This window comes from Sycon ciliatum, chromosome 5, assembly GCF_964019385.1.
Source record: "Sycon ciliatum chromosome 5, ocSycCili1.1, whole genome shotgun sequence".
Classification (NCBI taxonomy): Eukaryota; Metazoa; Porifera; class Calcarea; order Leucosolenida; family Sycettidae; genus Sycon; species Sycon ciliatum.
In genome coordinates this window covers 3,870,295-3,898,294 of record NC_088647.1, presented here as the reverse complement: position 1 = coordinate 3,898,294, position 28,000 = coordinate 3,870,295, and the positions used below count along the sequence as shown (strand labels likewise).

General features: G+C 47.2%; 1 long non-coding RNA gene across 1 annotated transcript; it reads right to left on the bottom strand.

Annotated features, from left to right (window-relative positions):
* Position 1: 1 nt before the first annotated feature.
* LOC135816577 (uncharacterized) lies at positions 2-3,596 on the bottom strand. The gene is made up of 4 exons (XR_010553388.1): positions 3,423-3,596; positions 2,581-2,705; positions 1,646-1,746; positions 2-385 (listed from the first exon to the last, which is right to left on the bottom strand). It is a non-coding gene; the product is annotated as an uncharacterized LOC135816577 (long non-coding RNA).
* Positions 3,597-28,000: the final 24,404 nt, after the last annotated feature.

Below are 28,000 nucleotides of genomic sequence, written 5' to 3'. Positions count from 1 at the left end.
ATTGGTTGGAAATGCATTGCACCATTCCACTGAAACGTTAACACACAAGAACAGGAAAAGGATGTAACAGAAAACGAAAGAATGTAACACAAAAGATAATCCCAAACCATCCAGCGGAAAAAGAACGTGGGAAGAAAAGCACTGGCTGGTGTAGGAAGCAAATACTGCAAATACTAGGCTGTACGGGAAGTACCAAATTATGTGGTTGTTGAGCATCTCCTGAGAGTCGCCAATGGGATAACGGAATGAGAGAGATCGACTAATTTTCGTCAAAACTGTCACAAGCCAGCAGCTGGTGATTGTTGAGGAAGGTTGTTACGCCACTGACCGACACCACTGCTGTGGGTAATGATTACGTGCATCAATCATTGACATTGTGCAGCACCTGGCAGCAATAAACCAGACAAAGCAGTACAATACCATGCAGAAGATGAAATGCTTGACGGAGTATGATAAGTAGCAGACAAACTGTTACACAATGGAGCAACATTATTTGCTAAAATGGCATAAATATATTATTACTTTGACTAATACCCTCCACATAACATTCCCGCTACAAGCATTACCAACTCTACTGTCCCTGATGCAGGAGGGACTAGTGGCACACATTCCTACTGCATACCCCAAAGCTAGGAAAGGTGGCATCATGCTCATGTGAGCCAGTTGGGTACCACCCAAGCTCTGCACCGGGCTCTGTCCAGGTGCCTACACACAACCCTGGAGGACGAATGCAACCCCAAAACACGATGTAGTAAAGGGCAAGTCCATGGACACAGCTGTCAAAGTTATCCACCAAATTGACCTACAGCAGGCCAATGTACAGTGGAGGAGAGTACCGAGAAACTAAGAATAAAGGACTTTTCGTCTGTTTGTCAGACTATCTGTCCCCGGGGAAAATCGCTATTCCGCGACCGCGTTTTTCCCCCCCGCGTTTTTTAAAAGACCGTGTTTTCCGCGATTTTCCCGCGTTTTTTTTTACTTTTTTGTTGCGCTACACGTACACACAGTGCACTGTTCGGTTGACCGTTGTGAGCCGTTGACGTCAAGTAGAGAGTCTACGTGTAGGGCGCGTGCTCCCTAGCATACACATGGCACATGACCTGCTCCCCGGTAAAACTGCCTCATATTAACTGCAAACTTGCCGCATATCAATAATATTCACCGCAAATTCACCGCAAATTATGCCATATTTACCCGCAAATTACACCGCAAATTCTGGGATTTTTTCCGCGATTTTCCCTGGGGACAGGACTATCCACCCCAAGCTATGGTCATGAGGGTGGACAATACTGGATGGTGACAATTCCACCTCGCTCTCGTTTTCTCCCCTGGAATGAAGCTTCACACACATACCTGTAGTACCTGTGGTGTCTACAAGTAGTATGAACAGTCCTTCACTTACTCCACTGCTTTGTATAAAAGCCTGTCTTATGCAGAAGCCTGTTCTGAACACAAGCCTGAGTTTCAAGATATGCAGTTAGCACAATAATGTGGATTTTGCATCGGCAACCATAAAAAGTTTGGTTTGACTACAAACATAATGCAACATAATGTAAATAGAGGCCTAGCCACCACACCGGCTTCTACAGAAATACGCCTGGCTTTCATACACGACATTACAGTAAGTCATCCAGTTCGCACTCACCCACTTCAGTTGCTGCTAGCAGACGTATTAGACGCATACAGCCAGTCAAGTACGCTTGCAGGGATCTTTTCTCAACGGGGAGTAACGGCTGGCCATAATACCTACAATGGTGAACATAGCAAAAGGGAAGGGCATTCAAGACCTGCAGCTCCATGTATACATGCCGAGTGTGAGCGTGGTGTCTGTGGAGAAAATCGACAAAGAGGTACCCTGGCAACAAATGTAGTGCCAGGATGCCAGCAGAAGGCTACGTGGCACACCAGTCCAACATGTAAATCAACTACCATCCACTGGTCACACTAGCCCAATTGATGCAAGTACCACAGTTGAAGTTCCATGGCCATTTGCCTGCCACATGCCAATCACAACAAGCACTGAGGAAGAAACTGAGACGAAGCGACGTCAAAGCAAAACACTAACACAGACAGGCGGGTTCCACACACAGTGAAACTTCAGTATGAAGTACCGTACTGGCAATATATGTTGCCGCGTAACGCAGGGGGGTGCGGCGTAACGCGCGACCAGGCTAGTGCGACAAATTTTCGTTGCGTTCGTAACGCGCGTCCGGCGGGGTGCGGCGATCTTTTCATTGCAAAAAAGGCTGAAAACTGAGAAAGCACGTGTACCGCGTGGTGAAAAGTTCAAAACTGGACACAGCAGGAAGTCCTGCAATAGCAAAAAAAGGACTGCGGCAATATAGAAACCTGTGTAACGGCTCCTGTGCGACTTTGCATGTAACGCCCTGCGTGCGGTAAACATGTGCCAATGTAACACTTCATGGCCTCACTGCGACCATATATATTGCCAGTACGGTAGTACCAAGAGTCCATGGATGGCGGTGCCGTAAAACCTACAAGTGGAATTCAGCTACACAGGAATTGTTGTCTCTGATTATCGCTTAATTTAAGCAACAAAATCTACTATCAACTACCCACCTCTTCAAGGTAGGGATTGTGAAGAACCAATGACCCCTAGTCATGGTGTGGGGCTCTGACAAACATCTTGCAGCAGTCAGACAGCCTGTCACAGGCCTGACAAAAGGCTGTGGGTGCAAGTCCGGCTGCAGGATCATACAATGCGAGTGCAAAAGGCAAATCTGTTATGCAGGCCAGGGCTCAACAACACCTCCGCGAGGGAAGAAAGCGACAGTTCCAGTAAGCAAAAGGTTGTTTCATTTGAGGAGACTGAAAAGCAAGAAACCAGCAACGAATTGGACCAAGATTGAGTCAATGTGCACACAGGTGATGCGTGCGTGTTATTGTTTACTGGAATTATGGCGTATATGCTAGAAACATGGAATGCGCTACGAATTCTGACCTGAAATACACAAATATACACATTTGCCTGAGTTTCAATGAGCATGGATAGACGTGGAACACAATACTTCCACTGAAAATGGTGATATACCGGAAACACAATCCATCTGCTGCTATATGGGCGAGAAACTATTGTAACCTGGGATATTTTGAAACTTAGGTGTGATGAAATGTCACTTTCGTGGATTTTACACGTATCACAAAAAAAATCTTTCATTTCGTGCCATTTGAGTTAGCAGTAGGTCTGGACATAGACATGACCAGATCTTTACACAGGTTGGTTGGGACTATCTTTCTGCTATCTCGGATATTGTGTAAGATGTGATGGAGTCCATTACTGGCTGAACACCAAAGGAGGGAGGAAATTTCTACGACTGTACTGTAAGAAAACGACAACACGAAACTTCCCAATGGCTCAATAGCTGACCCCAAAAAATATTACGGATCACTTTAGTACTTACTCAAGTCACATCGAATTCCTTATCGGCGGGCTCCAGGCTGTGTAACGCCTCCAGTGGGTCTGAATGTTCGACAACGTCAGCCATTACTTCTTCACGGAATCGTCATCTTCACCTCTGTACAAAATGAGCTGACCGGGATAATAAAAAAGGGCTTTTTTTCGCTCTGGCGCATCGACTGTGTAGACCTGAGCTGCGTCACTTTCGTCATGATCGTCAGTGCAGCCGCGCCGGCGAAATGCATACCGCGTAGATCTACCGGTACCGGTACTCATGCCACCATCACGGGCGAGTGCATAATATCAAGAGTACATGGGGGGTTATGTACTCTTGATAATATCAAGAGTACATATATGGTTATGTACTCTTGATAATATCAAGAGTAGATCAAGAGTAGATAAACAAGAGTGTGCAACTCCGGATCTCTCCTGCACAATCTGCAGGTACCCCCGCCCACGGCGGAATTTTTTGTTGACGTCACCTTTTTTCAGAAGAACGCGCATTTTGCCGCAGAGCAGTGTGAGAGCACGTGCTGGGCACCGAGCACCGAAGTAAGTTGTACTTGTAAGTTGTAGTGTAAAGCCCAGCCAATGGCCAAGTGCACGAGGGAAACTCTCCAAAAGGCTCGCAAGCCTCGCAGCGCTAGCGCGTGCGTCGTCGAAAAGATTACGTCAACAAAAAATTCCGCCGTGGCCCGTGGGCCAACCCATCCATCCGCGAGTTGCACACTCTTGTTTATCTACTCTTGATAATATCAAGAGTGCACACTCTTGGTTATAATTATTTAGAAAAGCGATCCTGTCAGCTTTTCTATTATTGTGTTCACATGGCGCTACCTAACGACACCGCTATTCAGACACGTTGTCTACGTAGCTACGTAAGTTTCTACGTAAGATGCTCGGTACCTGGTCCTGGACCAGGGAGCTACTCCATGGCTCCTCGTACCATCGCGCGGCCGGCTCGCGGCTGGCCGCATGCGTGTGCATTGTAGACTTTTTGTTGTTGCCTTTTCGGATGTGCATGCACGAGGAACTTCCTTCTTTGGAACTGCTTCTTGCATGAGCTGTTTCGGATATTTCGTCTCCTGGCCTGACTTATTTCGTTTCGGCGCTGCTGAGACCTCCTTTCGCGGAATATTACTCAATGACAGGTGAGTTGACCAGTTCCCTTTGATTCATTTGCTTGTGTTGACTCTTTCATTTACGAAAAGTGTGCTGATTTTGGGCGGAATGCAATAAATAATGGAAAAGCTGACAGGATCTCCTTTCTAAATTTAGCTTTTCCGCTGCCGAGGCCTCCTTTTACGGAATACTCAATGACAGGTGATCTCTGAGTTGACCAGTTTCCTTCGACTCATTTGCTTATGCTCACCCTTTCATTTACGGAAACGTGTGCTGATTTTATTCGGATTTAGATCCATTTTTATCTCTTTGCCCTTGCCTACAGTGTGCGAAGAACGCGAGTTCACCTTCTTGACGGTAAGGCTTATGTTAGATGTGTTGTCGAAATACTCGTATTCATTGCACATTAGTACGTTACAAGTAAGGCACTGGTCAGTGGCATACTATCGTTGGCAGTTCCCAATCTGGAGGGAAAGGTTCAAGGACTCATTGACCGAGTTTGCCAAATAAATTCGCATATCAGGGAAAATCTCCATTATGGAGAGGTTCAGTAACTTGTTTGCTTCATACGAAACAAGCCAATGGGTGCAGTCTCGTCTCATGAAAATCTCGTACTTGTAGGATTGGATTTGTTTACTCGAGTCTGGGTTGTTTGATTTGTGAGTACCGCCGAGATTGCACTGCCCCAAATAAAGTTTCGTGCCGCCAAAGCAAGAATTACGATCTGCAATCTGTTTCTAGTACCTGGAGTACTTGCAAGAATTTGCAGTACATGTATCGTACTTTCTCTGTTGCTGTTTCAGTTGCCGTCATGTTGCTGAAGAAAGGTTCAGTAGAGAGGTTCTGCAAAACGAAAATTCGAACGAAGTTTCGCCACAGTCCTTGCGAAAGTGTGTACGAATTTTTGCATGAACTTTGCGTTCTGCACATTTTGATAGTTTGTGCGGGCCAAGTGCACGTACGCCATGACCCGATCTCACGAAATTTCATTTCGCGTTCCCTGCAAGTTCCACAGTTGAGAAAGTTCGTGCGAAGTTTCGCACTTCATGATGTAGAGCGAAAGTTTGTACGCATTTTCGTTTTGCAGAACCTCTCTACGAGGTGATTATGCATTTTTAAGCATGATTGTAAAATCGTACAATATCGGGGTGTCAGTGCGCATGTGTATACATTTTTTGGCCTCACTCAGAAGATGATCCCTTTCTTTCTATCTTCACCAAGTTTCAACTGAATATGACTATCATAACGCCCCAAGGAATGGATTACATTTGGGTTGATTTGATGCTATGAATATGAACGTTTTAGATTCTAAGCATTGTGTAAAATGACTATGTTTAGTGTTATTTCATCGCATTCTTCCATTCTACACACATACATGTACATGCTAGAACAGTGACAAGTACTAATGCCAAAAAAACAAAGTCTTCCGCAAGCAATTAGAGCCCTAAAGAAGTGGCTTCCCAGCATCCACTGAAACCAAAAAGTTTTAAAGAACCACAACATGTGCATTACAATTGAAATAGAGCATGGCCCGGGTCTGGCAACACCATAGAAGCATGATTACTTGAAGATCATAGTAGCGTGTCGACTATGAACAGAACAATGAACCGGAATAAATAAGAAAGAAGAAGAAATTGTCCGAAGGGCCGCCAGGAGAACGTGTCCAAACCTGCGCCACACATGGTCATCAGCTCAACTGGATCCACTGGATGATGGTGGGTTTCCTCTTGGTGTCGGCCGAGCAGCATATCCAGTTGGTAGCCTGGGTCCGCTGTAATTGCTGGGCCGTGGGAGTCTAGGCTGCATCAGGAAGGCTGGTCGAGGTGAAACAGCCACCGTTGCCCTGGGTAGTGGAGTTGAAACACTCCTAGGCCAGAAGGATGTACCAGGGGATGCTGATGGCGACATGGTGGCCGCCGGGGACGGGAGACTGCTGATGGTCGTGGTTGTTGACGCTGACGCTGGGGAACATGACACTGGGATTTCGTAGAAGAGGTTGACAAGCTCTCGTATATTCTTGTCTTGCTTCTCCAGGTCATCGCTCTTGAGCTTGTTCTCAAGGTGTGAGGCCAACACACCATGCGTTTCATTGCCTTTAACCGGGCACTTGGTGAGAATCAAAAGGGCAGAAAGGTGCTTCTTCTGAAGTTTACCAAGTGCGTGTGCTAGGCCCTGGTGATGGTAGCTCCACAACAGCTTTGCTGCATCCTTGGCAGCCAGCTGACGATCTTCGCACTTCTGCTGCTCTTTGGCTTTCTTGGTCGCTTCACGTTCCTTGCGCAATGTCTCCTGCTCCTCCTTCCTCTTCTGCCTCTCCTCCAGTTTTGCGCGTCCTGCACCGTACGTCAGTGGACCAAGCCTGGAACCAACACAACATAACAGCTAAATGTTGGAAAGAATAGAGCACATCACACCATACATGTATATTGGCTGGGACAATCAATTTCTAACTTGAAGAGGATAGGATTACTGTTGTGATCGTAGCGTACAACATGCATTACTTCATTGGATACACTCTGCAACTACAGTAACTAACCCCATTCTTACCTGAAGTCCTCTCCACCCAAACGTAGACTGTCAACATTGGCATCAGAGTCGGAATTCCCTGAATCCGAAGAGTCGGAGGGGTCGGAATGAGACTCAATGCGAGCATTCTGCTGAAATTGTAGACAGCTGGTGTCCAGAACGACTTCTGAGGCATTTGACCGATCAAGCTTCTCCTGCGCAGACTCCTCACTCTTCTTCAGATCCCAGTATAGCTTCCGGTTGCAGCCTTTTGTTGCGGGATCAAAGCCAATCTCCTTCCATCCTTTGCGGCTGATGTCTGGATGGAATGCATCCTCCCATGGCTGCTTGATGACCTTAACCATATCTGCTGCCAGCAACCTTGGTGGTTCTCCTTTCAGCACTTTCTGTACGAGCAGATCCGACTTCATCTGTTTAGCCTTCCTCTTGAACACAGGGAAATTCGCTACATCAGCAACTTGTGATACATGGCTGGTGTGTGGCACACGCAACTGAATGGTCGTGCCAACTTCTTCCGCCGCCGTCACCATTGGCATTGTTGTATGGGCCCCATAGCCGTCGCATAGCCCATATGCCTTTTTGCCTTCCTTCTTCGGGAGACATGGCCCTACGACCTCTTTCAACCAGAGTGGCGCAAGTTGGTACGAAAACCCACCGGAGGGATGCGGGTAGAACTGGCATGGTCGACGGTCACCAGTTTCGGGATCGATCAAGTTGGATCTTGGGGGATCCTTCATTAGGCTGAGCTGCATACTCTTGGATGGTGGTGTGGCACATCCAGGCAAGGCATCACCATTCATGAATGAGCCACCTGTGAGGGTCCATCGGACACTGGACTTGTTCACTACGCACGTGCCATCATCATCACTGTCCACGGTCATGGTCTTCTCTGTGGGCCCCTTTCCGTCGTCTGTCTGGTCCAAAGTAAAGCCCGTCTGGTCCCACTCGAAAACCATATCTGGGTCGGTGACATAGAACATGATATCATATGGCTCACTGTCCTTGAAGCTGTCGTTCTTCACAGCAATGCCACACTGAATCATACCATCCATCACGACGTCATACCAGGAGCAGAAGTGATCACTTGTTGTCCACCTCTTGCGGTCCATTTCCAGCCGGACCTGGTTTTTCATCTTAATGCCATAGCGGTTCCTGAACGAGTAATACCAAGCATAGGTTACTTGCTTGTCCTTGAACAAGTCAGCTAGCTCAGTTCCTTTGATGAGGTGGTTAGCTGCACCAACTATCAGCGACTTGCCTGCCTTTAGGTTCAGAGCACGTAATTTCTGTACGAACTCCACAAGTTGGACTTCATATCGCATTGGCAACTTCGCTCTCTGGCCAGTTCTGCATGGTGTCTGGACATTCACGACGGTAACATCAGGTTCCAGCGAAGCCACATATTCTCTCAACTTCAGGTGAAGTGTCGTGTCAGACACTTTGATGTTCATCAAGGCTAACAGCTCAGATGCTCTGCGCCCATCCTTCCGCAGATTGCCCGTGTGCATTGACTCCACGGCCCATTTCACGCCCTCACGATACATGCCCACCAATCCATGTGTCCCATACTTGACATTGTCACCAGGACGTGTGCATTTGGCTTTGATGGCAGCCTCCACTGTTGCCATGTCAAACTCTATGCCACCAGATGCAGATGGTGTGGTCACTGAACCATTGTCGTGAACATCTGGCAGAGGTGGAGGAGGAAGGTGCCCACTCTTGATGTTTGACAACACGCCAGACACCTCCAGTTCCTTCTCTATATGTCGGAACATCTGCCGACTCACGTCAAATGCATTTGCCGCAGCGGCCTTCGAACGAAATGCACAGCTCGTTACAGGAGAATAGAATGCTCTGACAGCGAGCGTTGCTCGCTTGCTAGCTGAATCTGTGCTGGGTTCATCCGGCTCAATATTTGATGCCATATCTTTATCAGAAGTCGTTTTATGGCTTTCTTCTCCATTAGCAGATCCAGTGCTGTCGCTACTACTGCTATTACATGAACTTTCTGGGCCTGGTTCGGCAGGCTCCTCACAAACGGGATCCATAAAAGGGCGATTTTACATTATTTCTGCTACTGAAGCGATCGCGAAGAGCAACAAACTGCTCTAAAATAAAGACAAACCTAGTCTTCTTGACCAAAACACATGCTGGGAAAGGAAGATGAAGACCGAGGGAAGTCTCTCACTGTGCTATATTTGGAATATTGTACCGCATGCATTGGATATGTACGAGACGGTTTGCTGATTTTACGCATTTGCTTAGAAACGAAAAATGCTTAGAAATGCATAATCACCTCGTAGTGACTCTTTTGTTTCATATACGAGACGAGTCAATGAGTCGGTGTGGCTTAGAATCTTTCGCTGTAGAAGAAATCTATTCGTGCGTCTATTGGAGAAATAATTGTATTCACTGGTTATAAAATAAGTTAAGACAAACTCACAGCATAAATACCATTTGTCCCTTGGTGTTCGTCCTAAAGAGGTTCAACTGGATATCATTCATACTCACCAAAAGATGTGTAAGCTTTTATTATCATGAAGTGCCTTGTTTATCTCTCAGTATCAGTACCTCCAACCATAGCCTTGACCCTTTTATCCTCAGGATCAGTGTAGTTGGTGGAACGAGGTGTCTGACTCAACAATGTATTTGTTTACATTTTAATACATGTTTATTGTTCCTCCTTTGCTGTGTTGTTTCAGAAAATCGGGGACTAACAGTTTGAAGTCATTGAACTACTTCCAAAAGTTGTATTGACATCAACAGGATAACGATTTCAGTGCAATATGATGCTGGATGACCTTATCACGATAACCCATGATTATAAACCATTATAAACACAGAATCAACAAAAACATCTGCGACACGCACCTGGCGCATGGCTACATTTCTCAAATAAATCTGATAGAGGGTGGGGAAATCTGAAATATCTGAAAGGCAAGACAAATTTATGACAGAGTCATGAAATTCTGCAACAGCAACATGCACAGAATGACCTGCGTCTAAAAAAGTATAACCACCACTACTCACATGTTCCCCCACAGAAGAACATGCATTACGCTAGTGCCATTTTCTGCAAGAAAAGGCTTGCATATCAATGCGTATAATACGGTATTGATATGATCAAGAGTACATAAACCTCTTGATATGATGTGAAGGCCATCATTTACATATTGATATACTGTACATGTAGGGCATTCCATTGATTGGTGACAGAAAAAACAAAAGAAATTATAGCAATAAAAACTGCTTTATGGCAGTTTTCTAAAAAAAGTTATTGTGTTCTAGTCCATGGACCCCGTCTAAAAAGTAAGAAATTACCGAAATGTGATAGCTGAAAATTAAAATTTCACACAAAACCTCACAATAATCACACACAGAATTAAAAGCTACATGTAGAAGACCTTTTCCCCTCGTGATCCTTTCTCCTATGCATGCATGTTGCCAATTGTTGGTGCAGTACAAGTTAAAGTTGAAAGCAGCATTTCAAGTGTTGTGATTATTGTGAGGTTTTGTGTGAAATTTTAATTTTCAGCTATCACATTTCGGTAATTTCTTACTTTTTAGACGGGGTCCATGGACTAGAACACAATAACTTTTTTTAGAAAACTGCCATAAAGCAGTTTTTATTGCTATATGTACTCTTGATGCAGTGAAGTGCCAGTAGACTGATTCTACATGGGGGATTTCTCGATCGATATGCGATGTGACATATTGTTCTATTTTCGCGCGCTTTGGGAAAATCGTAAAAACAATTATTTAAAAATTAATATACAACTTTAATACAAGTAATAGCAATGAAAAGTATGAATGCCGCAGACATCACCACGCAACATGACAATTTGTTCAAGGTTTGGTTTTGTGTGTTTCCAAAATCGATTTTCACGTTCCGATCATCAGTGGAAATACGGAACTAAAGAGATCAAGGGAAAAACAAAGGTTAAAAATCCAAAGAAGTGTGACACATGACGGGTAACTTGTGGTAAGTTTTACAAAAAGTGAGAACTAAAATAAAGAGTAAGTGTGACAAACGGGCATGAACAGTGCAGAAACAACTCATGAACACGGGGTGCAAACTCACGAAAATAACCTAAGTGCTAAAACATGTTCTTTTTGCTTACACAAATCGGGCTTATGCGTACGAATACAAACAGCTTCAAGGACCTTCAACTGCTGAAGTATGAATGTCTGCGGCATTCATACTTTTCATTGCTATTATTAAACTTTTATCTCCACGTAGATTATTTAATACAAGTAATTAATTTTTTTTTAAATTCACCACCCCGTGCGCGTGCGCGGCCGTGTGGATTTGCGTGTACCCGGTACCCCCGCCCCTCCCCGGCCCGGTCTGTGCCGGCCGGGGCATTGCGACCAGGGAGCTATTTTACAGTCGTACGTGTTGGGTCGTAAGTATCCACGCAAACACACATCCAGTCAAAATAAGGCACTTGTCAAAGTATCCGAACGTTTTCGGTCCCTTCTCATCAAGTTATACAGGGAATGGCTCAAGTTGGAAATGTCGTAACCGGGTATCCCGCTAGTAGTAGCGTTCAGCCGCAATATACGGCTACTGCCCAACCACTCACACAACAAGGTCACCGTAACCTAAAGGACGTGTATTGCCCCGGACAAGAAGAGGGAGAAACGAGAAGTGACCCTAGCGGCTACGAACACCCCCTATTGTAAGCTTAGCTAAAAACATGAAGTAAACATCAGCGCGGGTTATAATGCAATAGCGAACGACAATGCCAGCTGAGAAGCAGTTACGCTGCTAATGTATTGTTCAGTGCAACAGCAATAGCACTGGCTATACGGTGAGGTCCTATGTTGTCATCAGCGGGGACTAAGAGTACTCAGTACTAGTACGGACGTACATGTATATGCGCACCAGACCATAACGACGGTGACAGGTATGAATATGTCGCACTGTCACCAACTGATTTGTCAGGGGAGAGCTAGAGGCAAGATGATGGCGGCGTGGATCAATACTACTACCAGTACATTACAACAAGTACACAGATGTAGAGGTAAGGGGATACGTTAGGACAGCTCTGCATGCATGATGCTCGCGGCCAACAATAATAATAACATACATCTAGTCATGAGTAGGAAAAGTCACAGTTGTAGCATTGCCGGATATGACATCTCCCCCGGCTTCGCAAAAGACACGTCCTCGTGTTTTGCAAAGGTGGAATAACTAACAAATGGAAAAGACTGTACAGAGAGTCCGCGTAGCGCAAGCAATGAATGGAGGGGAAAGAAGGGAATTTAAACCTACCCAACGTATTTCACTAACACTTTCGTTTTAGGAACGGTAATTATGGTATTGCTAATGCCACATGATTATTATAATAGTTCACAGCACCTTCTCTAAGAACATGAAATATCAGAACCGTGCCGGCGGTCTACGATTCCTTTGCGGCCGCGCCATGGCATAAGGCGTTTGTGGCAGCTGAACTACTGGTGGCAGCTGAGGAATGGGAGCATGCGCTTGTGCCATGACGGCAGGCTCACCACCATAAGTTTCGCCATTATCGCACTCGTCCCGGTACAGAAGGTCTGTGGCATCGGGTTGGTACGCTTCAGGTTGTCGAACTTTAGCGGGGTTGCATCCGGAATCACCCACGGGCTCGACCTCCTCCGGTACTGGTTGCAGGTGTTGCGGACGCACTAGACACTTCTTCAGCCGGTTTACATGGACTATCATGACTCCACGTTTCCCGACAGGGTCCCGCACCCTGTACAGGACAGACGACAGCTTGGTCATAACTTCGAACGGACCGCGCCAAAGTTTGGCAAATTTGGCTGAAGTTCCAACTGGGATGGCGGGCACCAGCATCCACACCAAATCGCCGACTTCGAACGACACGAGCACTGCGCCCGCGTCATGGAGATGTGCTTGATGGCGATGTACTGCCCGCAGTTTGTCCCGCACAAACGCATGTGTTTCTTGCAGGGAAAGTCGCAACTCCTTGACGTATCCTGCAGTTGTCTCGGCCCGAGCCGTCGTGACCGGGGGTAAACCGTATGCGACATCCTGTGGCAGACAGAGTTCTCTACCAAACAACAGGTAAGCCGGGGTATACCCTGTACTGGTTTGTGGCGTGGCCCTGTACGCCAACAACATGGCGGGCAAGTGTGTGTCCCAATCCCGCTGGTGATCCGACACATAGTGTGACAAGACCTTCTCGAGCGTCTGATTGAAACGCTCCACGAGACCATCGCTGGCTGGATGATACGCTGTGGTGCGTGTTTTTCTAATACCCAACAGGCTACACACGTGTTTGAACAGAGCAGAGTCCAAATTCCGGCCTTGATCTGTATGTATACTTTCCGGCGCACCATAGCGTGCAACAAACTCGCTAGCAAATGCTGAGGCAATGGTTTCGGCGTCCATCCTCTGTAGTGGGTAGGCCACTACCCATTTAGTAAAATAATCTGCGATAACTAAGATGTGTTTGTTGCCTCTCACAGTTTCAGGCAGGTTAGGAATAAGATCCATAGCAATCCTTTCGAAAGGGTAGCCACACCATGTTACTTGCAGAGGGGCGCCTCGCCCTCTCTGCGCTGGCTTACGTCTCTGGCTACACGATTCACAGCTTGCGACCCAGTCTTCGACGTCCCGTTTCATTCCATACCAGTGAAACCTTAGCGATAACTGCGCGTACGTGCGTTGTACTCCCCAATGACCCCCGTGGTCATGGTACTCAGACAAAACCGCAGTCCTCTGGTTCACCGGAACCAGTACCTGGGTCCTGGGTGGCACAGAGACGCATGGATCTTCCCACTGTCTGCACACCACCCCCTCCCGAACGAACATGCGCTGGCGTCCTCGCCAGTAAGACCGGAAAGCAGGACTGACACCTGTCAAGTCCGCGACCTCAGCAGATTCATCACCGCTGAGCAACGTAGCTAACTGAGACAAATCCGTGTCTCTGCTCTGGCAGTCGCGCCAGTCCTGCAACGTCCAACCGCGACGCTGCACCAAAGGTGAGGGTACTACATGCTCTGCCACCGTATTAGCAGAGACAGAAGCCACCGCAGACGCCTTCCCAGGAAGTCGGGATAGGCCATCGGCGTTGGCATGGGACCGCCCCGCACGATACTGCATAACATAATCAAACTCACTGAGGAACTCTAACCAACGCGCGATAATCGCAGGGGGATCCTTAAACCGAGACAAGTGCTCCAACGCGCGATGGTCCGTGCGCACCAGAAATGGCCTACCCAGCAAATAGCACCTGAAGTGCTGGAAGGCCCAAACAATGCCGAGCAACTCGCTCTTCGTGGACGCATACCGCTGCTCCGTGTCGGTAAGAGATCTACTGGCAAAAAGCCACGGGCCGTTCGCAGCCCTCAGAATCAGCTTGGGAGAGCACCGCGCCCAACCCCACCCCACTAGCATCCACATCTAGAACAAAACGTGGGGCATCGCACCCATAACGAGGGTACATCAACACTGGGGCACGGGACAACTTGTCCTTCAATGTACAAAATACGTGCTCGCATTCGTCTGTCCACTCAAACGAGCGTCCCTGCTGAGTTAGGGCATGGAGGGGCCGACAAAGAGTTGCAAAATCACGAACAAAACGACGATAATACCCAGCGAAGCCTAGGAAAGCACGGACATCTGAAACTGTAGCAGGACGGGCCCAGTGTACCTTGGCGGGGTCAGTCTTAACTCCCTCCCGCGTTACAACATGGCCTAGGAATTCAACCTCATCTTTAAATAGGTGACTCTTACTAGGTTTGAGACGGAGTCCAGCTGTCGCCAGCCTGGCGAACACCTCTTCCAGCCGGGTAAGCTGCTCAGCGAACGTACGGCCAAAGACGATGATGTCGTCAATATACACAAGGCAAGTGTGCCACTGGAGTAAGAGATTCGATAAATTGGTCTCGCACCAAATCATCGCGAACCGCATCTGGCATCATAGGGTAAGCCCGGACGACTAAGCGACGAAGGTCATCAGCGACCCGCAGTAGGTCCTCACCCGCCTTCCGTCGCCGCGTACGGAATTGGGCCTTGTACTGGTTTGCAACCGCAGCAGGGGCAAACCGATTGCCCATATCAGCGCAGAGATGTTGCCAATTCACTCGTCGAGCAGCAGGCAAGGCAGTGAAGAACCGGCGAGCCGCATCGCGCAGCCTCACCCCAAGGAACTGGGCCCTCTGCGTATCCTGCCATCCGTTGACTTCCGCACACTGTATGAAATAGGCCAAGTATTCCTGCCAATCTCCTTCTCCATCAAAGGTCTCTGGCATAACAGCAGGCCGAGCAACTGCGCCGCCTGCTCTCGCTGGAGCGGCTCCTGCAGCAGGAACACCTCCAAGCGCAGCTGCCCCCGCAGCAGCAGCGCCACCACCACCTACGGGCGCTGCACCGGCAGCACCCTGGTTTTGCCCTCGTTGAGCCATCGCACCTCTCACGCACACAACAAATTAAGAACACAAAAATATAAATAAAACCCGGGACGACAGGACCCAGGCACAATCCGTCAGGAAACAAGGTACAACAACCACCAACTGACTCCCCAGCGACGAACACGTTGCTTTATACTATCACTGGGCCCGCTAGCGCTTCCTAGCGGCCCACCGAAGACCCAGGTCTTCGCGCGATACTCCCGATCGCCCACGACCAGCTCATCAAGAGCTGTCCATTGTTACCTTAGCCGTCCCGACACCCTGACCTCTGTGCATTCGGTCCACACGCACACACACACGCACACAGTACCCTAGTACATCGTTATCCCTGGTGGCGCCACCAGACTCTTAAATAATTATTATCCTCGTCAACTGTAACCTGACCTAACCACAGGCTCCCAGGATACATCAACTCCATCGGATCACACCGAATCACAACCACTAGACCCTTATCAGAGCGCTGTTCCGAACAAACCACCAATGCCCTCAAGGGTAACAACAAGCCTCTAGACGTACAGACAACGCAACCAACCATGACACCTACTCAGACTGATCAGAACCACAGTCAATGCTGATACATGATTTGGAACTAACCGCAGTTCCACACCTAGTCTAAAGCCTTGCCAGAGTTTCGGTCACGACCCGTAACTGAACCCATGCGAGCAAGTGACTGCTAACCGCAAGCAGGTGACGCACACAGCACAACAGCATGCCGCAGACTAGTTCATATCCAAGCATTGGTTCATTGAAGGAGAGGTAGACATACATGATACATGCACATGTAGATCATGCGTTAGCAATACATACAAGTCAGTATACACGATGTCCGCGTGAGCAGGCGCTCATTGGGGTTCCGCTGACGGTGCCGGCGGTGGTGGCGGTGGTGGCCGGACTGGTTTAACGACCACCGACCGTAGCCGACCGGTGTAGGTTGCGCTGACCTCTTCCTCGTCTTCCGTGCCTCCGTAATCGAGATCGGTGTCCAGGTCCATCGCGACCTGGTCACCTTGACCTTCTGGCCCGCCGCGGACCGCGTCAGCATAGGAGGGCTTCTTGGGAGGTGCAGCATTGACAACTCCCGCCACACTTCCCGCTGCCACCACGGCAGCTGCAGCAGTAGTCGCGGCAACTGTTGCCGCCGCCTCACCGCGAGGCTTCTCCGCAGGCCAACCTCGCTTGGCCAAATGCGCCTGCCACCGCTCCTCCCGCTTCACCCGCCGTCGGTCAGAACAGGACCTCTTTCCTGGTGCGACGTTGGCAGACTCCTCGCTTTCTCGTCGCCGCTTCTGGGGTAGGGAACCGTTCCGCCTTGGTACCGGAGGGGAATCCTCACTCCTGCCGGCATCCGCACCGACGAAGGAGGAGAAGAAGCCCTCCGATGACCGCTGCAACCGAACCAGCTCGCCACGCAGCCTCCGCAGCAGCGTGGCAGGCCGTTCGCGCCCGGTTGCCTCCAAGGCCGCCGCTCCGTCGCGGAGCGCCCTCCGGACCTCTTCTGCCTGGCAATTGCTAGTTTCCGCCATCCTTTGTAGAGTGGTGGGCAGACCCTGCTCGCAGCGCCAAATGTCGTAACCGGGTATCCCGCTAGTAGTAGCGTTCAGCCGCAATATACGGCTACTGCCCAACCACTCACACAACAAGGTCACCGTAACCTAAAGGACGTTTATTGCCCCGGACAAGAAGAGGGAGAAACGAGAAGTGACCCTAGCGGCTACGAACACCCCCTATTGTAAGCTTAGCTAAAAACATGAAGTAAACATCAGCGCGGGTTATAATGCAATAGCGAACGACAATGCCAGCTGAGAAGCAGTTACGCTGCTAATGTATTGTTCAGTGCAACAGCAATAGCACTGGCTATACGGTGAGGTCCTATGTTGTCATCAGCGGGGACTAAGAGTACTCAGTACTAGTACGGACGTACATGTATATGCGCACCAGACCATAACGACGGTGACAGGTATGAATATGTCGCACTGTCACCAACTGATTTGTCAGGGGAGAGCTAGAGGCAAGATGATGGCGGCGTGGATCAATACTACTACCAGTACATTACAACAAGTACACAGATGTAGAGGTAAGGGGATACGTTAGGACAGCTCTGCATGCATGATGCTCGCGGCCAACAATAATAATAACATACATCTAGTCATGAGTAGGAAAAGTCACAGTTGTAGCATTGCCGGATATGACAGAAAGACTAAAACTTATATAGCGTAAAGATATGAGATAACAACACTCGTGACAAGGTGGAAAAAGTATCAAGTTCAGCACGACACAAAACTCGAAGGAAATAATAATAGCGACAAGAACATAGTGAGCAAATTAAGTTACATTGTTATCACCTCGACGAGGAGTAACACCAAACGTAGCGACAACACATTTTCTTTCTGTACGCAAAGTTCAGGATCTAACTTACGGATATACAAAGCTTCTAACACAGCCAGATGCAACGCACATCTACCACGTGACAATATTGAGAACACATTATTGCCTCAGCAACCGTGCAGTTAGAACTGGTTTTTTTGGTTATCCAAGGTTCTGTGACATTTCTACTATTCTAGCCAGATACCACCTAGCTTCTATCTCCTTACGTTTGAGATTCAAATTGTTCGTACTTATTTACAGATCATTACATAAGGTGTGCAACCCGCTCTTAACAGACTGTTTTGTGACTAGAGTCAATGCCACACACACAGCGTCAATCACCCGCTCGCAGGTTACTCTGTCTCTTGCTCTTCCCCCGGCTAATAACCGCTATGGCTTGTACGCATTAAGCTTCTTAGGTGCAGATCGCTGGAATTCGCTCCCTGCTTCTGTTCGTATTTGCTCCACGCTATCAGACTTCCGCTCATCTATACAAAAACATATAGGGTACCCCGTAAGAAGGCCTTAGGCCTGTGGGAATGCCCTATTAAAAATTTAATAAATAATAATAATAATAATTATCACTGTACAACTCACGACAATTGGTACGGGCTGACAGATGTTGCTTGATGGACGAAGTGCGACTCTTAGCTCCGTTGGGTGTAGTCTCCTCCAATGTCCCGTCATCTCGCCTCTTCGCGGCATCACCACTATCCGTCTCTTTGCTTTTCCGCGGCCTTCCACGTTTTCTGACACTAGCCGTTGTGTGCGCGATGCCCAGTGTCCTTTCAGCGACGTCTCCTCCATTGCGGATTTCTATTGATCTTCTTACTCCAACTTGTCCGGTGTTCGATATTGAGGTTCGTTTTCGCGGTCTACCACGTTTTCGAATACAGTATTGACTGTTGTTGTCACTTCCGTTGTCGTTGTACGTGTCATTAATTATTATTATTCCCGTAGCTATGCAGAAGACGTTACTTCAGTAACGTCTGGCGCTAGCCAGGGTCCACACAGCTTTAATTTGGTGTTTGTTTGTTTGTTTGTTTGTTTGTTTGTGTCACGCCTGTCGCTATCCCGTATCTGTACCGTACTGTACCGTACCAGCAAAGACAGCAGGCTACTATATGTTTGTTTGTTTGTGCCATCGACATGCCTGGCGCTATCCCCTACCTGTCCCGTACCATCAAGAGTACGGTACCATCAAGAGAATGAGTATATATGTGAAGTGTATCGGGGGAATGCATTCAGTGCAGTAACATTTTGTGTGGATTTGTGTGCGAGGCCGAGAACCCACTAGCAGGCTGGCTGGTCCGCCTGTCGACCAGCCCGGGGATCACATGTAGGCTGATAGCATAATAATTATAGCAATAAAAACTGCTTTATGGCAGCTTTCTAAAAAAAGTTATTGTGTTCTAGTCCTGGGTCCGGCATAGGCTATAGAAAATTTATAAAATTGCTTCCAAACTGGCTTGGACTCCGTTTAAAAAGTAAGAAATTAACGAAATGTGATTGCCGAAAATTAAAATTTCACACAAAACCTCACAATAATCACAACACTTGACAATCAAATACTGCTTTCAACACTTGTTTAGTCTGACACTGTACTAAGTCTTGTACATGTACTGCACCAACATGCATGCATGCATGCACGGGAAAGAGGATCACGAAGGGAAAAGGTCTTCTAGCTTTTCATCCTGTGTGTGATTATTGTGAGGTTTTGTGTGAAATTTTAATTTTCGGCAATCACATTTCGTTAATTTCTTACTTTTTAAACGGAGTCCAAGCCAGTTTGGAAGCAATTTTATAAATTTTCTATAGCCTATGCCGGACCCAGGACTAGAACACAATAACTTTTTTTAGAAAGCTGCCATAAAGCAGTTTTTATTGCTATAATTTCTTTTGTTTTTTCTGTCACCAATCAATGGAATGCCCTATAATATTATGTAAATGATGGCCTTCACATCATACCAAGAGTACATAACCCCCCAGAGTGTGCAACGCCTGATCCAGCTCTGCATAGGGTCTTGGTCGAGCGGAATCGGATCTTTGCGTCATAATACCGTACACATCTGAGGGGAACCCGGGAAGTCGCGGGTACTCTTGGATCAAAAACAATGGTGCCCTGCCTCGAGACCGGCCTTGCGCTGGTGTGAAGTGTACGCATGACATCAGAAGATCCGATTCCGCTCGACCAAGACCCTACACAGAGCTGGATCGGCGTTGCACACTCTGGGGGGTTATGTACTCTTGATCATACCAAGAGTAGATTTATCTACTCTTGATCATACCAATACCGTATTATACGCATTGATGTGCAACCCTTTTCTTGCAGAAAATGGCACTAGCATAATGCATGTTCTTCTGCTGGGGAAACATGTGGTTCATGGTGATGATACTTTTTTATACGCAGGTACTAGGTCATTCTGTGCATGTTGCTGTTGCAGATTTTCTTGACTGTCATAAAATTGTCTTGCCTTTCAGATATTTCAGATTTCCCCACCCTCGATCAGATTTACTTGAGAAATATAGCCAGGTGCGTGTCGCAGATGTTTTTGTTGATTCTGTGTTTATAATTGTTTATAATCATGGGTTATCATGATAAGGTCATCCTGCATCATATTGCACTGGAATCGTAATCCTGTTGATGTCGATACAACTTTTGGTAGTTCAATGACTTCAAACCGTTAGACCACGATTTTCTAAAACAACACAGCAAAGGAGGAGTAATAAACATGTATTAAAATGTAAACAAATACATTGTTAAGTCCGGCACCTCGTTCCAACAACTACACTGATCCTGAAGATAAAAGGGGCAAGGCCATTGGAGGTCGGAGGTCATTATTATCAAATTGTCAAATTTTCGATAGGGCAATCCCCGCAGGCCTAAGGCCTTCTTACAGGCTACTCTGGAGGTACTGAGAGATAAACAATGCACTCCATAATAATAAAATGTTACATATCTTTTGCCGTGAGTATGAATGATATCCAGTTGAACCTCTTTAGGACGAACACCAAGGGACCGATGGTATTTATTCTGTGAGTTAGTCAACCTATTTTATAACCAGTGAATACATTTCTCCAATAGACATACGAATAGATTTTTTTCTACAGCGAAAGATTCTAAGCCACACCGACTCGTCTCGTATGAAACAAATGAGTCACTGAACCTTTCTTTAGCAACATGACGGCAACTGAAACAGCAACAGAGAAAGTACGATACATGTTCTGCACATTCTTGCAGGTACTGTAAAGTCCGGAGCAAACGCCCACCCCATTTTTGCAAGATCTGCTGGCCTGTACACACTGACCCCATGCACTGTCACCCCTACTGTACGAAAGTGCATCTCACACCGTAGCGGGAAGAGCACTTTGCTACGGTAAACTATGTCCACTCTCCTGGTTTCAAAATCTCTTTGTGCACTAGCGCTATAGCCACGAGCTAGCTAGCTCGTAGTGATTTTATAATGATGGTTGTTTTATTTCGCAAATCCGAACGGGTTTTCTTCCGAATAACAAGGTACCGAAGAACAGAGTATTGAAGGAACCAAATACACTTCTGACGGTGTTTCAAGCAATCAATCATTTCGAGATCACACAGCGCCCAAAGGCAAATGTTTTTCTTGGGCACTTCGGAGTTTTCAACAAGTTAGCAGCGACGTTGTAGGTGTAGCTTCTGTTACATACCCTGTTCGACTTGCAACTGCAATATTGGGACCAGTCAAGCCGTTGACTGACGCTTCATCAGAACAATTATTGTTCCTGACAGCGCGACATCGTGGCACTGCACAAATTTATGCGGCATTACTCGTACCACATGGAGAACGAACTACCACATTTATTGAATGAAAGGAAATCTCGACAGAAGTTATTTCTTTGTAGGAAGATAATGACAATCGCTTTTGCACAGCCTCCTGGTAGGACATAGGCAGTTTGTAGGCATTACAGTCGTTCTCGTACGCATTCGACCTTCATGCCAGTTGTTTACAACTATATTGACCTGAAAAAGACGAAAATAGTATGGACCCGCTGGGGTGGGCGTTTGCTGCGAAGTGGGCGTTTGCTCCGGACTTTACGGTACTACAAACAGATTGCAGATCGTAATTTTTGCTTTGGCGGCACGCAACTTTATTTGGGGCAGTGCAATCTCGGCGGTACTCACAAATCAAACAGCCCAGACTCGAGTAAACAAATCCAATCATACAAGTACGAGATTTTCACGAGACGAGACTGCACCCATTGGTTTGTTTCGTATGAAGCAAACAAGTCACTGAACCTCTCCATAATGGAGATTTTCCCTGATATGCGAATTTATTTTGCATACTCGGTCAATGGGTCCTTGAACCTTTCCCTCCAGATTGGGAACTGCCAGCGATAGTATGCCACTGACCAGTGCCTTACTTGTAACGTACCAATGTACAATGAACACGAGTATTTCGAACACACATCTAAGCCTCAGCAGCAACATAAGCCTTACCGTCAAGAAGGTGAACTCGCGTTTTTCGCACACTGTAGGCAAGGGCAAAGAGATAAAAATGGATCTAAATCCGAATAAAATCAGCACACGTTTCCGTAAATGAAAGGGTGAGCATAAGCAAATGAATCGAAGGAAACTGGTCAACTCAGAGATCACCTGTCATTGAGTATTCCGTAAAAGGAGGCCTCGGCAGCGGAAAAGCTAAATTTAGAAAGGAGATCCTGTCAGCTTTTCCATTATTTATTGCATTCCGCCCCAAAATCAGCACACTTTTCGTAAATGAAAGAGTCAACACAAGCAAATGAATCAAAGGGAACTGGTCAACTCACCTGTCATTTAGTAATATTCCGCGAAAGGAGGTCTCAGCAGCGCCGAAACGAATTGAGCCAGGCCAGGAGACGAAATATTCGAAACAGCTCATGCAAGAAGCAGTTCCAAAGAAGGAAGTTCCTCGTGCATGCACATCCGAAAAGGCAACAACAAAAAGTCTGCAATGCACACGCATGCGGCCAGCCGGCCGCGTGATGGTAGGAGCCATGGAGTAGCTCCCTGGTCCAGGACCAGGTACCGAGCATCTTACGTAGAAACTTACGTAGCTACGTAGACAACGTGTCTGAATAGCGGTGTCGTTAGGTAGCGCCATGTGAACACAATAATAGAAAAGCTGACAGGATCGCTTTTCTAAACGAAACAGCTCATGCAAGAAGCAGTTCCAAAGAAGGAAGTAAGTTAGTTCCTCGTGCATGCACATCCGAAAAGGCAACAACAAAAAGTCTGCAATGCACACGCATGCGGCCAGCCGGCCGCGTGATGGTAGGAGCCATGGAGTAGCTCCCTGGTCCAGGACCAGGTACCGAGCATCTTACGTAGAAACTTACGTAGCTACGTAGACAACGTGTCTGAATAGCGGTGTCGTTAGGTAGCGCCATGTGAACACAATAATAGAAAAGCTGACAGGATCGCTTTTCTAAATTATAACGTATCAGATTGAGTAATTAAAACGTATATACAGTCATGTAGGACTATAGCAGGGAGTCATATTATGTAAACGACTCCCAGCTGTATGGGGCGGATTTTCTGAAAAAAAATACGAAGTAGGGAGACGAGTGAATGCAATCAGAAAATCTCCCCATACAGCAGGGAGTCATATTATGTAAACGACTCCCTGCTGTATGGGGAGATTTTCTGAAAAAAAATACGAAGTAGGGAGACGAGTAAATGCAATCAGAATGGATGTTAGTTGCCGTCAGTATAATAAGAAGAAGAAGAACGCCCGTGATCGGCAGAGTCAGCGCCGGTCCCAAGAAACGTCAGGACAGACATCCCGTCGACTCCAGAACGCCCGTGATCGGCAGAGTCAGCGCCGGTCCCATAGCTATGCAGAAGGCGTTACTTGTACTTCAGTATCTCATTGAAACGTTTTTGCAATACAATGATGTAGCTAATCAAAGGAAAAAGCATTCTCTGCTCCAAATTTGTTTGCACGAGCATCAGCATGCACACCCAGCTCTATTACACACAGCAGCCATTTGAACATGCGGTGAATGCAGACCTGCTGCACAAGACTTCTTGCCATAGCTAGATAATGGCGCTATGCGCCTTGGAAGAGAGCCAGCGCTGTAGCCCGAACTTATTGTCAGCAATACATCAGAATAAGGCAGAAAACTAAGGCATCGGCAGCTTCAGCATTTGCTAGGCTTCAGGAACCATGCTTTACTACTTCGTTTTTGAAGTACGAAAAACTCGCCAAGCGAAGAGTTATAGGCATATAGACCAGAGCATCATGAGTCACACGACTACAGTCTGCAGCACACACTACAGCGGATAACGGCAGCGCATACTAAGAAGATAGTTGACCAGGGTGGGTGGGTGGGCAGCTGCACACTTGGCAAGAAGAAAAACAATGACCTGCAGAATCACAGCAACAGCACTTACAACCACAGCACACTGCCCTCGTACCCGTTCCGCACGCACGTGCAAAAAATATTAACAGAGAACTAGATTTCTCGTTTCTTTCGCTTCGCTCAGCCAACGAGAAATAAACATTTTCCATTAGTTCTAACAACATGCACGATGAGCTAGGCAACAAAGCATAGCGCAGGGCCCTGAGCTTCCAAGCTCTCTCGTTATTATTATTTGAAACTCGGATGTTGAGCCATAAAGAAATGTAAAAGAGAAAAGGACATATGGATACGAGTTAAGAGTAACTCTCCATCACTGTAACATGATACTATATACAGTCAGAAAGTGCAATAACTAGGCACAAAACTGACAGAGTACTGAGACATTCGACGTCCTGACACCTAACTTCAACACATCTCCGTAGCGCTAACCGACAGCCTTCCAACTTGGAAGGTTCAAGGTTATGAAAAGACCAAAGAGGGGAAGGCAAGCGCAACGAAAACGAGCAAAAGCTACAGTCCCAACGGAACAAAGAATGTCGATTGTTACTGGACGATGACGAGACCAGTACGATATTTGACAAAGCGGTCTAACTACAATTCGAAGCAGCAAAGCAGCACACCACCCAACTTGGGTGGGTCATATTAATATCAAAGATAAGTAAAGAAAGGGAAGCTTTGCGAAAACGAATTGTACAAGCCGAAAGCCAAACTCCTACAGTACTCCTCATGCATGACATTGTGATGGACTAGTTGACTACAAAACAAGTTGTTTCACACGACGTACGTTTCGCCGTATGGTTCGTGACGGCTCATCAGGTGTGCAATTTGAAACTCGGATGTTGAGCCATAAAGAAATGTAAAAGAGAAAAGGACATATGGATACGAGTTAAGAGTAACTCTCCATCACTGTAACATGATACTATATACAGTCAGAAAGTGCAATAACTAGGCACAAAACTGACAGAGTACTGAGACATTCGACGTCCTGACACCTAACTTCAACACATCTCCGTAGCGCTAACCGACAGCCTTCCAACTTGGAAGGTTCAAGTTTGTTCCGTTGGGACTGTAGCTTTTGCTCGTTTTCGTTGCGCTTGCCTTCCCCTCTTTGGTCTTTTCATAACCTTGAACCTTCCAAGTTGGAAGGCTGTCGGTTAGCGCTACGGAGATGTGTTGAAGTTAGGTGTCAGGACGTCGAATGTCTCAGTACTCTGTCAGTTTTGTGCCTAGTTATTGCACTTTCTGACTGTATATAGTATCATGTTACAGTGATGGAGAGTTACTCTTAACTCGTATCCATATGTCCTTTTCTCTTTTACATTATTATTATTATTATTATTATTATTATTAAATTTTGAATAGGGCAGTCCCACAGGCCTAGGGCCTTTTTACAGGGTAGTCAATAGTCATGTATTATTACAATAGTAGTAAAAGCCTCTTTTACGGGCGAACAAAACACAATTTGCCATGGCGGAGGATTGAAAACAAATCACATAATGATGACGTCGCATGTGATCAGACAGCAAGAGAAGCATAGCATAGTCCGCACAATCACGGGGCAAGGCTCAACGGGACACCCTAGCCTCCACGACAGCCCAGGGAGGCACAGCCATCCATTGGAGGCTGCCAAACTCGGCGAGCCCCACGCAGACACATGACACTCGAACGCAGCAGGGCGAAAGACAGCCTGCAGCGGAGGTGGGCAATTAGCACAGAATACGCCTCCCTCCCACGTAGCGACTGGAGATGTGCAATCCGGCTCACCAGTGCAGCGGCACCCTTGCCGCATCCTCCGGTGGAAGAGAGCACAAAGGGGAGAAAAGTGGATCGCTCCACTTCTCGGACTCTCCGATCATATCGACGCCGTTTCTCCTGCTCATGGTGCCGGTAGCAGCCAGAGAGAGAGAGAGGAGGTGCGGTTCGAAGACGCATAAGGGCGCGTTCAGACTACCGATAAAAAGTGACCGATAGGGAAAGTTGCCAAGGTGATTTGATCACGTGACGTTACTGGCACGTTACCGGTGGGAAAGTTTTACTGCCGCGGCTGATGCGGCAGTAAACTTTTACCGGCAGTAAAAAAGTGCTCAGGCTGCATGCGCGCTGCGAAAAAAAGGGAAAATCCCTTGTCAGTGCCGCGGTGAGAGCTGAAAACTTCACGGTCACGTTAGTTTGTTATCGGTAGTGTGAATGTCCTTCACGGTTTATCGGCATTCACGGTTTGACGGGGTTCACGGTAGTCTGAACGCGCCCTAAGGGTTGAACACCCGTACATCAATAAAAGTGCGTTCGAACCGACCCCCCCCCCCCCCCCCCCAAACTCCACTGGCCACCACATCCAAACGAGCTTGATCCTCGGTTGATGCTGACCGGAGCTGAAACTGCTCCCCAGTCAGGGGTTGGAGATGTGGCTCCACTACGACGTTGTGGGCGACACCCTTCAATGAGCTTGCCAGTATGTCGCGCACCTCGTCGCGCACCTCGTTGTGGCGGATCGAGGGGAACCCACCGAAAGGACAGGACAAGGCGTGAGCAGTGGTGAATGCCTTCTCGCACACACAGGTGGTGGGCAGGCGAGAATACAATACAGTGGTCCCTCTATAATCCGGCACCATTTGTGCCACGAAAATCTGCTGGATTAGGGAGGGTGCTGGATTAACAAATCTGATCTACTGCTGCAATGTGCATGAAGAGGACATTTGGCTACTGAAAATTGTGCCGGTTTATCGAGGGTGCTGGATTATAAAGTGCCGGATTAGAGAGGGACGACTGTAGTACATTGTAGGTTATTAGTAATAACCTACAAATTATGTACAATCATGTACCGGGTACATCATGTATTTGACCATGATCATGCCTGCAAGACCGGGATCCTACCAACTGCACTCTCAGGGAACACTGTCACAGTTTCTCTGTTCAGTGTGTCCTCCACCTTGTGCTGTCATCACCATACCCGAGACAGTCGTGGTCAAAGAAACCCAACCCACAACCCACAACTAACTTGAGCAGCGCCGCCGCGTTTCCATTTCATCATACACGGTCCACTTGAAAACCCATTTGAGGGTAACAGGGGCCGCGTGAGCCTTGGTGCTGCTTTCGGCATGGGTTGGATTTCTCTGGCTACCGTGGCAACTGTAGTACTCGGTCCATATAAACATGTACTAGTACTAGTATGCACAATGCACAGTTCCAACGGCAGCTAAGGATACGGGGACCACCTAAGTCCTAAGTCCTTAGCCTAGGTCCTTCATGCACCAGTTCCACACAAACCAACCAACCAACCAACCAACAGACTTGAAAAAGCCCATTCACCGGGCAGTGCAGTACATGCAGTCCGTGCGCGTGCGCCAGTTCAGAAAAGGTCGTCTAAAAGTTGCACTTTTATTTTCCAGATTTGCCAGATTTCGCAGTTTTCTCAAGATATCGCGAGACGAATACTCAATGGCGTCACCTTCGTCGTCCTTTGGTTTACGTCTCCCGTGAGTTCTTCGTCTCAGATCGTTGTCGAAATCCAACCTAATAGTTGTTTTCTGCCCTAAGTTTTGTCCGTGGCGATAACAAATAACGAGAAGTTGAGTTCTCGCTCGTCGCTTGCGTTTTCGTTATGTCGCTGATATTTTGGCTGAACATGCTATAATTTCGTGCCGTTGGTTTGTACAAGGGTTTCGCTATTTCCTGCTTATTTAATTAGAAAGAGATATTAGCCAACAGTGTATCCTCCAATTTTGGCTTGTGCAAAAAATCCGACAGCGGTGATACCAACCGTTTCGTCAA